Consider the following 11,654-nt stretch of genomic DNA (forward strand, 5'->3'; position numbering starts at 1 on the left):
AAGGATACACTCTGGATGAGATGCCAGTCCCTCACAGGGCACACACAGACACAAACACGTACAGTACACGCTCACACCAGGGCCAGTTTTCCCAGATGACAATTAACCTACCAGTATGACTTTGGACTTTGGAAGCAAACTGGAACACCAGCAAAAGCCTAGACAAACGCAGGTAGAACATACAAAGGAATTGAACCCAGCACCTAAACACTGCGAGGCAGCAATGCTAACTAATAATCCACTCTCCCAACCAATTACAGTATATTCATTTGAATTCTGAAACTTTCAAATAAAAAAGACATGTGTGTGCACAAGACATTTTCAGCTGATAATTCATAGTTTCAACATAAAATTATTTTATCTCATTTTGGAATACTGTTTCAATGACTCAAAGCAAGATTCAGATAGTTTCTGAGAAATTTGTAATGTTGTTACCAATATGTGCCCTTGAGAAGTATTTGGACTAGAAAGTCAAAAATGTATAGAAAAATAGCAGTCAAGCATTTTGTAATTGTGATGATGACAAGTCCAATATAACATATAATATGTTTTAGTTTTGGGTAATTATGTTTATACCTTTGATCACATTAGAGCAAATATTACTTTGTGTTTAACCCAGTAATTTCTAGTAGCCATAAGTATTGACTCTTACATTTACTACATTACAGAGCAAGAAAGTCACAACTTGGATGCATATTCATTTAAGGAAACTGCATTAAGTTTGTGACTTACTTTGCGTTGCTGCAGAGGTTTGACCTCTGTTCAATTGATGCAAAAATCAGTTGGATTTAGACCGCCAGACTGACGCGGCCTTTGTAAAATTCTGTGCTTTTTACTCCTGATGAACTCCTTGGGTGCATTGGCTATATGTTTTAGGTCCTTGTCATTCTGTATGGTGAAGCATTGCCCAATAAATATGGAAGCATTCTGTGTAGATGAGCAGACAATGTTTCTGTAAACTTCAGAATTGATTCCGCTGCCACCATTAGTTATATCATCAATAGATACAGTAATGGAGGCCTCTGCCATGCCTCACATATGGGGTGGTGTACTTTTCCTTCCTCTCAGCATGCTCTAACCTTACAATAATTTTAGTAAAGGTCGGGGATTTGTATTTATTAATGAAATCTTTAATGAAAAACTTTATACTGTAATGGCATTTTTTGCCTGCTATTCTGTCTTACAAAGTGGGTTGGCATAGGGTGAGTCACAACACTGGTTTTGGCTCTCTTCCATCCTTCTCTGTATTTCTGTGTCGCTTTGTGGTTTACATAAAATATATAAATGAGTGAATGAATGAATACGTGAAACAATAAATGAGTTTTGAGCTTTGAAAAAAATAGAAATATAAATACATTTCCAAAGATTACATGACTAACTGTTATTTTATGGCTCTGCACTCTTTTATCTCTTGAGACCTTTGATCTTTAAAACTTTGATGGTTCCTACTAGAATGATCACAAAGGGCACACTTTGTTTCAAAAAGGGGCTGCACACAGTACATGTCTTCTCACATAATCCTCACTTGTAAACTGGCGTTCATGGAAATGCACTCATGAGAAGTCTTCTTTTTTAAGCTGTAATAAAACATTTTGTTCAACAAGCAAAATTATTCATATCTCAGCATGAGCATGTGGCTTTTCAAGTGCTTTAAGGGATATGCTGTTTTTCAACACGTTCTGAAGAGCTTTAACAACAATTATTACAGTGCTGTCAGCCTTTCCAGGCAGTGTGCGCTAGTGATTATTCACAGTCATGACTCATTTAACACATACTGTAGGGTATCTAGAGCATTGTTACCAAGAGAAAATAATTTATGTTGTGTCTTGTATCTTAAAAATTAAGCAACCAGAACTTTCGAATTAACTAAAACATAGACAGAAATAGAACACAGACTTGATAAAGTAACCTAAGGTCTATCATTATCAACAAAAAACAATTTCTAATAGATTGTTGTGGGAACTGGTATTAAAGAAGGCATTATTGATAAACAACTCTAATTCTTGCTTTTTTAAATAAAAGTATTGTTCTTGAATCTCAAAGGCAATTAAATAACTGCAGCTTAATCTCTGAAGGCTTTAAAGAAGGGTATAATTGAGGTGATTTACTCAAGTTTCCTGTTTTCAGTCTGAAGTAATCCCTCCTAAAAATTTGTGCCAGAAAGACAAGAAATAGCATGCAGAGAACTTAATGTATCACTTCAATTAACTGCATTTTACAAAAACAGAACATAGAAAATGTGGGACACATACAAACACATAAGAAATAAAATAAATACCCTATCTCATAAATAAAAAACTTAAATGTTACTACTGATTTAAGTTGAATATTTAGACTCTTGACACCCTAATGCTTATATTGAAGTGAACTGTTTTTTCATTATTTAGTTAACAGTCTTAAAAATATTAAATCTGTTTATAATGCAGTAATTTTTAATGTTAGAAAACTAATGCAAAGAACTGCATCTGGTAGGAAACATTATGTTAGCTCCCATTATGTGCAATTCCACAGGTCATGACTAACTTGTTTGCAACTGTAATCTGACTAAACTACATAAAATTCCTTATACAGTAAATGCAGTTATGCATTTGGATCCACATGTAGCTAGGCAGTAAATGAAATAACCTTTGGTGTTGCTTTTCTTCAGCTGAATGCCTTTGCTTTTCATGTGGTTTGATTGCAGATGTTTCTAATGCAAATGTTCTCTTAGTATTGTGTGAGCAAGAGAGTTACAGCTTGTCATGTACAAAAACACAGTAAAAAGACTCCTGTTTACACGAAGCATTGCGAGAAGATTAAAGAATACACTGCTTTCTAAATCTGACTATGTACTGTACCTCTTTGTCAGTGAATACCATTTGTCCAGTTTGAACATAGACTGTCTTAAGGAAAACAATAGTAAACAAGGCAAGACAAGCAGCTGCTGGAAACAATGAAAAATGTGAAGCGTCTTCACTCACCAAATGAAAAAAAAACATGACTTCAGTAGTACAATATTAAGCACAGCCAAAAAAACTAAAACAATTCTGGCCAATTATTTTTCTCTGAAATTACTCAACTACTGGTAAAGGTTCATGATTAAGATGGATTGGAATTAATTGAAAAGCAAATATTAACATCTACCTGCCACCCAAAAGAAACATGGAATAGAAATTACAGCTTTTCAAAAAGAAAAGATGAGATATAACTCTATTTTTAAAAAATACATCTGAAGGGGTTCCCCAGTGACTCAGTGAAGCCCTTCGCTCTAAGCATGGATTGTCCAATACAGATGTCAAAGGTTTTGGGCCTGGGTCCCAGTCCCAGATCTAAGTCTCTAGCCAACTGTGACTAGGATTGTCCTAGTAGCTATTGGAGGTAGTTTTAGAATCACTCCTCTTTCTTGGCTCCCTAGAAAAACAACAACCCCTGCGACTTCCCTTGACCTGCGGGCTGGACCTGCCAGGCCTCACTACAGAACTTGTACAGGGTCAAGATGAACCGTTGGATTGGTGGGTAGATCAGAGGAGCCAGTCTGCACTTCACCATTCTCCATGTGTCACTGGAGATGTTATCACCCATCTGTGGTCATCAGTGGGCGTTGTGGATGTGTATATTATAGGACAAAATATTCTAAACTATTTTAAATATAATAATGTAATTAAAATTTAAAATTATGAAAAATATCAGCAATTATATGTTAATTTAAAACAGGATCTGCAGTGGTGTACAAGCATTCAGATAATTATTGTTAGGATTTGGGGCTGACGGTAACAAGAGGATGTCTTAAATACATTACTTGAAGACTTCAAAACATATACACTCATAAAAGTTGACTGACATTCTGACAAAAGGACCTAGGCAAAGTCAATATTTTCTTCAGCTGGAAAAATATTTTTTTCTTAAAGGCCTTGCAGAAGATTTTTCTAACAGTTCAAAGAAACAAAAACAGAATTTCAAGGACAGATGTAACAGTGCATTAGAGCAGAATAAAACCCAATTTGGGAAGAAAGGTTAACTTTAGTGGAGCTTAAACTAACATTTTATGTGTTTTCATTAATACAAAATCATATTATTAATAATAATCCTTCTGGTAATATCACAATCAAAGAAAAAACATCTCTAAACAAATGTCTAGCATAAAATACAAGCTCCTCTTTTAATAACGTTTTTTTGCTTCACCTAATATTTGCAATACATTTCATATAAAAGGTATAACTTTGGACCAAAATCTCTATCATAAAAGAAAAGAGAAAGATCAGATTTGGTTCCTTTAAAACTAACTATGCAAACCTCAGAGTAAACCCTGGGACTGCTGGGCTTTCTGGGTTGAAAGGAATAGGTCAGTGACAGTAACAGTAAGGAAACATGCTTTTTATAGGTCGTTCCTCTGCTAGCACACAACAGATGGGCCTATTTTTATACTACAAGGGTAAGAAACTGCATACAAATACTTAAACTTTGAGAAAAGATCGTTTTGCTGAAGCAAGCTTTACGGTAAAGTAAGACAAATTTTACATTCTTTTCAGTCTGATTCCTTAATCTTTACAGAGTTTCCTCATAGGGCTCTTGACCAATTTCTTGATCCATTAATATTTAACCAAGGAGGGGGGATTGCTGTGTTTGCAGAATGAAACAGGTATGGCAAACAAGTGACTGGATTTTATTATGTAATTTGTTCCCTTTAAAGGTCTCCATGGAGCAATTGTAGGAGAGTACAAGGGCTGTTTCAGGAAGTATGAACTGACTCTTTTTCAGAACAAGGAAGAATTATCAGACCAGCCTGATTAAGTTCCAAAGGAGGAAAATAATATATACTGCTATAGTTAGTTTCATAGACCAATACCTTAAAGTAAAAACAAAACATGATAATAACATAATAAAACTAACCCAGCCAGTTATTAACATACTCTAGACATCTTCGCTCAAAGGCACAGTGCAGAATAATGGTAATATTCAGATTTTTGTTGCAGTATAGTATAATTTTTTTAAAACTACAAATTTCTATATTTATCTTCAATCAAATAAATGAAGCATTTGATATTGAATTATTAGCATCATTATGAAACTATTGCATGAAGTCTTATAAATAATGATGTTGAAGTCTCAATGTTTTTTTATTGATTTAAAAAACAGCATTAAAAAAACAACAAATATATCAATCACAGAGGCTCATGTATAATAAAACACTTTAAGGTGATATTCCTCTTTAATTGATCACAACAACATTTTAATGCTCATACGACTGGAGACAGAAGGACAATTTCAACCTTATCGTATGCAACCTTGAGGGCTATTGCAAGTGCCTCATTGATTAATTTATTTTATAGAAAGTAAAGTCTACTGAAAAGAATCAATACTAAATAATCAACCAAATCCCTGGGAATCTGTTGACACAAACAGTTTGCTGAATCTGTATTCACAGCTTATGAAGAAAATACTTCAGACTTCAGAGCTAATGTAATGAAGAAATTCCAAGAGATGTATTTAGGACTACTGTAAGTGATTTGTTTATGGCTTGCCAGGATAGGCTCCGGCTCCATAACAACCCTTTACTGCGGGTAGAAAAATGGATGTATGGAGGATTTGTATAATGGCCCTAAAATAAAAAATAAATTGAAAATGGTCATTTCTGAAGATTACATAGTCTAAAACTATGGATATCAGTCTTCTACTACATACTAAAAATGAAAAACTAGGGCTTGAAATTGTTGACCTAGCAAAAATCCTTAAGACAAAACTTACGCAAAATGAGTGGAAACTGCTTTCATGACTTATAAACACAGCTCCTCAGAGCCTGGCCAGGTATTGTGACTGCTTATGACTTCTCAGCTAAGTATGACATACTTAACAGCTACATCTTAGATAACAACATTTACTAATATATTCAACTGCACTACTCTTCAGAAAATAAACATCATGCATTTCAACCTGATTGTGTTTTCACTGTCTTCAGTCAGCGATTCAGTCACCATTTAGCAATTTCAAATGTTTGATTTTCATGGTGCTTTCACCACACACACAAAAAAAATCAGCATTTCATTTTCTTCTGAATCAGTTTTCGTTTCCTATTTTTTAATCCTAAACATTATTCAAAATTGACCTGTTGTCAAGTGGTTAAAAAACTGTAGTCAACATTTAAGCAGCAGTCATAAGGCTGCTGACGTGTATCATCATCATTTCCTTCAATAGCAGCAGCACCTAACGCATAAAAGAGCTTCACACTGTCATCTGTGACACCAGCGAACTGATGATTCATTCCATTGTTCAACCTATCTAAAGCCATTCCATCCCCCACCCTCACATGCCTGAAGTAAACCGATTCGAATTTGAATGTTTCAGTTCCTTTCTATTGACATAAAACATATTATTACAATAGAGATGAAGGCAAAAATCTAGATGTTACCTCGAATCTGCAACTGTGCAACACAACAGATTTTAAGTCATGTATTCAAATTATTGTATAGGGTAGGCTTTGATTATAGAGTATGTGGGATACAACTGGTAAAAAATCATGATATTTTTGTAGCTTAGAATGCTAAATTAGATAATTCCTTACCAACATTTTCTGAGACACAAAACTCTGCTTTGTCTTTCACAGAATGTAACAATAAGAACTGTATTAGGGTATATTGTATTTTTATGTGCATACTTGTATTTCATTTCATCTTAAGAATGTCTTTAATATAGGGAGATTGTTTCCAACATGTGTGCTCAGTTTTGCTGTATAATCGGTTCTGTGTTCCCCTTTGCCCAAGCCTCATTAAAGTTAATTATGGCCACAGCTTGCAAGGATGACTACAATTACCAATAATTACACACTGAGCTGCTCCTACGTGGTATTTTTTTATTTTTTCCTTTGCTTATGGTTCTTTCCAATTCAGAGTATGATGTTTCTGATGTTAGGTCTAGTATCACTAGCTGGTAGTGACAACCCTCATAAAAAGATAATGTATAGTAGCTAAAAGGCTTGGATCTTCAATTGTATTGGTAACAGTTTCAAAATGCAGTGCCTTTAAATAAAAGAGATACTGGGAGTGGCATCAGGGGATCGATTTATTGTGATCAGCCCAAGGGAAACAGAATGCCAAGAGAGATGACGCTCTGATGCCCAGGAGAAGCAGATTAATCTTAGATTTAATTAGGTGCTATGTAGCTTCTCTTGTCACAGAAAACAGATGGTCGGTGCATTCTTTTAAAGAAGCAGTGTTCCTCTGCTTTTAATGCCGACCTGACACAATTGCTGTACCATCTATTATTGGAAATTCTTTTTCCAGTCACAGTAAAGATAAACATAGGAAAATTCTCTTTTTCACCCAGTGAAATACATCGGTTAATCAAGATGTACTTGGTTAGTCAGATGCAGTCTAATGCCCCTTAATTTGGTCAAAACAAGTCAGTCTCCATTTTGAAAGGTTAGTGTTAGTGGAGCCTGATGTTGATGTAAGAGATTACATTAACAGAATCAGACACATATTGTTTGTTACTAACAAAACATCAGCTTAACTAATCATCACCATGTTACTTTGCTTTTTTCCCTCTGCAAGTGCTCGTTGAGGCAAAGTTTTCATTTAACCTGGGTTTAAATCACATTTCTTCAGAACTGGTTTAAAAAAAATTAAGGGTTTGTTTTCATTAACTGTTTTCCTAGATATTATTCATATTCATGTAACAGACCTTACAAAGAATGAACCAGAAGTGAATAATTTTAGGTTTTAAAAACATCTTAAGTACCCTTATATACCAAAATTTCTTTAAAAAAAACTCTAGGAATTGACAGCTCTTCCCCTGGACTCTAGGCCTTTGCAGAGCTGGTCATTTTTATATGTGTGTAAATTTTCAGTGCATGAAGCACCATCACATTTTGTCTGATAGATGGATCAACCAACGAGGTACTCTAACAGATACAGTTTTGGTATAGAAGACTCTGAAACTATTGCGACTAAACACAATTTAATTTTCTTCTTGGTTTGAATGTTCTTCAGAGACAATCCACAATGATATGGGGCACATATGGAAAAATAATGTTTTTTTTTGCTCTGTGTCATAAGATTATATTGCATGAAAGTTCAGCTGATGAATCTGACATCATTTCACTTCTACTGTGTTTATGTGAGACTATAACTAGCAGAGATACTGTACAGCAAGACAATCTTCTTATGAGCTCTAATCTTATGGGATCATGCTGCTCAAGGACATTGAGCACTCCAGCTCTGCTGTTGCTAGCCTAAGCTTTGGTCAGTCAATTCTAAACTTTGCCTGGAAACCTGATGATTTTCAAATGGTTAAGGCTCATTTTAAAATAAATGTGCCTTTTGCAGTGGACCATAATCATTCAGTATAATAGTTCTTGATTGTCTTCTAAAAAGGGCTGGATCTTTCCATTTTGTTATACTTTTCAACTCCACTTGAAGGGCAAACAACAGTGCAGACAGAACAGAATACTAAGTTTAGGAAGTCCACCAATGACACTATGACAGTGGTAGGCAAATGCAAGCTTCTTAAGCCACAGTGGTGTAGACTTTACAGCCATTTATAAATAGATGCAGGCAATATATCTGGAGCAAAATGTTAATTTTACTCAATTAACTATTTAATGAGAAGAAATCAGAAAGTGTTAACACAAAAAAGTTACTCTAACCAGCAGACTTCCATAAGACTACTTATGTGACAAAAACTCATACTGAGTTTATATTAGGCACAAAGATTAAACAAACAACTAAAGATCTAAGTGCATAAACAAAAATAAGCAAAGTTGTATCTGTTATTGTGCTTTTTTTACAAAATTACTGCAGCAACACAAGTCACAATTAAGGCACCATATGGAAAATATTTTTTTTATTAAGGGCTTATGATACTTTCTTGAAAATAACAGAAACTTGTGAGTTTATAAGAACATGAGGTAGAACACCGCAGGAATATACACCTAGCTCTTCAACTAGCTGTTCAACTTAAGCCCTGTTTCATCACATAGGCCTTGTTCTCAACACAGTATGTTTTTCAGAATTACAAAATAAGTTCTTTAAATACAGTATTTATCCATGTGAATGTTTTGCATGTAGTTTGAGAAGAAGCCTGTTCTTTGCAAGCACAGTTATTAGAAAATGTTACAAGACGGATCATTTTTTTTACAAAAACTAAAATGAGAAATATTACCAACATATGGTATTGAAGAACACTGGGCAGCGCTCAGATACTTTCTGATACATGTGGTCCAAGCCCTTTATTTGTGAAAACCTCAGAGAGTGCTGGAGTTTGTAAGTAACACTGGGTTAATGACGTCAAAATCAACCATCAAAGTGTCATATGAACTTGTAAAATGGTCATGTTCAAATGTATTAACCTATAAAAGGTACAGTACTACTAATCTCTTATGTGAAAAGATGACTTGTTATCATCAACTTATCTTTCTCACCTGCATAATTCTATATCCCATGTTTTTCTTCTTGCCGCCACAATATAATACTGAAGCACCAAATGTTACTGATGTTTTCAAACGCTTTTATGCTACTCTTAAAAGGAGAGGAGGTGAACAACATCAGTACATTAGAAGCTGACAAACCTGATTATTTTTTTTCAGGTTGCCTAATGCTATGTGCATTTCACTACACCACTGCAACATGTTCTTTTTTCCAGGGATATGGTGTTTCAGTAGCACTAATCATCGTGTGACATTTACTGTAGTTCCCTTTTAACAGAATGCAGAAGCCATGGTGAGAAAAGATTGACTAGGGCTTTGTTGGTTTATATTTAATTCCCAATTTAGGCTGATAGTAAAGACAGTGTTGACTTACATAATGTGGTGAGTATAGCAATTCACTATGTCTGGGGATAAACATTAATATACTCGAGCATTTGCTAATTGACAGCTGAGTGTGTGATACAAAATATAAATCACTATTTTCCTTGGTTCTTTTAAAATTTCTACCTAATGATGAGCTTTTGAGCTTGAAATACATTCTCTTCAGGGATTTTCTCTCTTTGTCTTAACTACTTGTGGGCACATTGCAGCAATGTGCTGTGCTGATACATTTTTACCTGTTTTTGAGCTGAGATTGCACATGTGGACTATATGAGTTTTAGGATATACCAGGTATTGATAGGGTGTACAATGGTAAATACTTCAGCCTTGGAACAGAAAAATCTGTAGAATTGTCACTGAGATCAATGCAAAATAGCAATGTTCACAAATATTAATGGCAATGTTCTAAGAAGTATAAACTGCAACATTTAGCTTTGTAAATTAAGAACTGGAACAATTGTGATATGCTGCTGGATTTCTTACAAGGCCCAACAGATTATAAACATAACTTACTTGGGGAATTTAGTCAAGAAGAACACCAGAATAATAATAATGTTTCTTTATTAGCCCTATACAATTTCTTGCATTAGGAATGCGTCTTTTCGCGTCTTTTACCCCAGCTTTTCTCCAGGGAGACACAGACACAGAGACAGGGAGAGAAGCTTAGGGTCAGAGCGCAGGGTCTGCCATTGTATGGCGCCCCTGGAGCAGTTGGGGTTAAGGGCCTTGCTCAGGGGCCCAACGGAGTAGGATTCCTCTGCCGGCCGCGGGATTTGAACCGGCAACCTTCCGGTCACAGGCGCAGATCCTTAGCCACAGAGCCACCGCTCCGTCTATCCATCCATTTTCTAACTGCTTCAGCAAAGGGTCATGGGGACACTAGATAGTGATATTCTCTTAATCTTAAAAATAACTGAGGGAAATTAAATTTAATAAGTGAAAAAAGAAACAACATAACATAAAAAGACAGGACATTGTGTATCAACAACCTCTTATTTAAAATCACTTTAAAACTATAATGTATAAAGTACCATTAAAATTACACAGAAATTTAATTAAGGAAGTGGAAGTGGCTCAAATGAATTGACAAATGAATTTTCCCTGAATTAAGAACACAACTCTCAAACACAGTGAAAAAGAATCTGGACAGACAATACAAATCACTAGCATTCCAATTGGATATCTCTGCAGTTGTTTCCTTTTACCTGAAAAATAAAAAATGATGTGTTATACGTAACCTTCATGTGACGATTTCAATGTAACACAATGCTTCAATGGAACTCTTTTTTAAAGATAGTTAAACAGAAGCCCCCTAAAAATCGAATTAATTTAAGATATGCTTGGGAGAATCTCACACTTCAGTAAATCTGGCCATTTCTTTGGGTGTTTTCAAACTCATTTTATTCAAAACCTGAATACCAAAACTGAAGTCATCAAGAGGTAGGACAGTTGACATTAAATGTCAGCAAAAATGAAAAATAAAATATGATGATTGCATACTGTAAGTATTCAGACCCATGAAATAAATATTTTGTGCAAGCACCTTAAAGCATTAGTCTCAAGTCTTAAATTCATAAGCTTTTACTTAATTTGCACACTGGGCTGGTGCAATTTTTACCAATTCTTCTTTGCAGATTTTCTCAAGCTCTCGAGTTGTATGGAGATCACTATTGGAGTCTTCATGGTTGAGTCTTAGCTTGAAATTCACTACCTGACCAAAGAAACTCACAGAGATGGGTGTTTTTTTTTTTGTTTGAATGTGTGGCATAGGTAGCTGAAAAGAAAGTAACTGATTATTTTAATAAATTAGTAAAGTACAATTGGTGTATGTTATTTGTCACATAGGGGTTAGATTTATCTACTGTTAGGACTT

Source organism: Lepisosteus platostomus, chromosome 6, assembly GCF_059453375.1.
Source record: "Lepisosteus platostomus isolate fLepPlt1 chromosome 6, fLepPlt1.hap1, whole genome shotgun sequence".
NCBI lineage: Eukaryota > Metazoa > Chordata > Actinopteri > Semionotiformes > Lepisosteidae > Lepisosteus > Lepisosteus platostomus.